Below are 2,402 nucleotides of genomic sequence, written 5' to 3'. Positions count from 1 at the left end.
ATGTTGAATCCCGGTATTTAAACAAACATAACTGGATAAACCATGTTGAATCCCGGTATTTAAACAAACATAACTGGATAAACCATGTTTTCCTTCACACATAACAGTGTTAAGTTTGATCATTAGAGTTTTGAATAAAAACAAGTTCATAAAAAAAAAATTGTTTGCATTATTTGTATTTCATCAAAATGTAATATTGTTGGTAGGGGGTGAATAGTTATAAAAGGCACTGTAGGTATTTCTGGTGACCAACAGAATCTCCAAACGAAAAGACAGAAATTATCATAAGCTTTGAAAACAGGAAGATTCAAGATGATTTGTAACCCAGCGATGACGAAGGCAGCACGAGTGAAGGAGATACCTTTGTATTTCCTCTCTTCCGGGATTCAACATGGTTTATCCAGTTATGTTTGTTTAAATACCGGGATTCAACGTGGTTTATCCAGTTATGTTTGTTTAAATACCGGGATTCAACATGATTTATCCAGTTATGTTTGTCTAAATACCGGGATTCAACATGATTTATCCAGTTATGTTTGTTTAAATACCGAGCCTCAACATGGTTTATCCAGTTATGTTTGTTTAAATACCGGGCCTCGGCCGAATGTCAGCAATACCTGCAAAGAAACATATAAATTAAAATTTTCTGATTGCATAAATATTCAGCCCTCTATGTCAGCACTTGATGTGAAGCACCTTTGGCAGCAATTACTGCTGGGAGTCTTTTTAGATAGGTTTCTACCAGCTTTGCACAGTATGAATGTGTAATTTTTGCCCATTCTTCCTGGCAAAATCACTCTGATTCTGACAAGTTCATTGGGGACCGTTGATGGATTGCAATCTTCAAGTCTCGCCATACATTTTCTGTTAGATTCAAGTCAGGCTTTGACTGGGCCACTTCAGAACATTCACTTTCTTCTTTTGAAACCACTCCAGGGTGGATTTGGCCTTGTTCTTGTGGTCATTATCCTGCTAAAATGTGAATTTTCGATCCAGTTTTAGATTCTTGACTGACTCAATCAGGAGTTCCTTTAGCATTTGCCTGTACTTTGCACCATCCATCTTTTCCTCAGTCCTGACAAGCTTCCCAATCCCTTCTGACTAGAAACATCCCCATAACATGGTGCTGCCACCACCATGCTTGACAGTTGAGATGATGCTGACTGGGTTATGCACTGTGTTGGGCTTGTGCTAAATGTAACACTTTGAATTTAGACCAGAAAATTCAATATTTGTTCATTTCACCACAAAACCTTCTGACACATGTCTGCAGTATCATTTACATGATTTGTCTCAAACACCATACGAGATTTAAGAAAATTCTATTTTTTCACTAGCCCATGGATGCCAGCTTTGTGTAGGGACTCCCATTTTAGATATGGCACTTTGCAAATCTTTCAAAGTCACTGTTGGCTTCACATTGGCACCCCTAACCAGTTTCCTGTTTGTCCAGCTACTTAGTTTGGAAGAGCGACCTGATCTGGGTAGTGACTGGGTGGTATGAAGCACATTCCACTTCTTAATGACGGACATCAACGTACTCAAAGGGATCATCGGCGACTTTGAAATTTTCATGTAGCCTTCTTCTGCTCTGTGCTTCTCTACCACTTTATCCTTGACTTGTTTGGAAAGTTCCTTGGTCTTCATGGTTGGTTTGTAATATCACTATGTGAGTTGTGGCTTGAACAGATGTATTTACCCTAAGGTCAACTTAAACCACTTTGATTGCACACAGACAGAGATCATTACACTAATTTTGTGACCTTTAAAACTAATCTTTTGCACCTGAAGTGATTTAAGGTTGCTGTAGCAAAGGGTTTGAATACTTATACAATTGAGAATATTCTAATTTGCTTTGAAAATCTAATTTACTTACATAATATCAACATCTTTTAGTTTTCTCTGTTTGAAGTAGATTGTGTAGATTCTAAATATAAAGTCCTATTTGAAAGTTTTATGAATGGAAGCTCAGACGGCAACAAAATATGCAAACTTTGAAGTCACTGAAGTCACTGTACTTAAACCATGGTATAACACAATGTAAATTAATCAAAATTATTGCGGACGTTGCGTCATTTAGGAATGTAGTTAACTTTAACTTGTGTAAAAGATAATAAATGCCCAAATAACTGCAATAATGAGGGGGGAAGGGAGTTGTGAATCCCTCGTTCCAAACTATCTCCAACAAAGTTTGGTTGAGATTGGCTGAACGACCTAAGAGTAGTTATATAACGGACAGACAAACAGACAGATACAGATTTTTTGTGCTTTATATGATATATATATATATATATATATATATATATATATACTACGTAGTAGTAAGTTTAGGTTTTAAGGTAACGTACTAACAACTAACGTACGACTACTTCGTGTAGTCGTGTCGTACCTACCTACGTACG

General features: G+C 36.9%; 1 protein-coding gene across 1 annotated transcript in view; it reads right to left on the bottom strand.

Moving 5' to 3' along the window:
- LOC106478686 (solute carrier family 26 member 10-like) overlaps positions 1-2,402 on the bottom strand; it is a 56,577-nt gene that overhangs the window by 42,202 nt on the left and 11,973 nt on the right. The window lies entirely within an intron of this gene.

This window comes from Limulus polyphemus, unplaced genomic scaffold (genome assembly GCF_000517525.1).
Source record: "Limulus polyphemus unplaced genomic scaffold, Limulus_polyphemus-2.1.2 Scaffold241, whole genome shotgun sequence".
NCBI lineage: Eukaryota > Metazoa > Arthropoda > Merostomata > Xiphosura > Limulidae > Limulus > Limulus polyphemus.
This window is presented reverse-complemented; position numbering and strand designations above follow the sequence as displayed.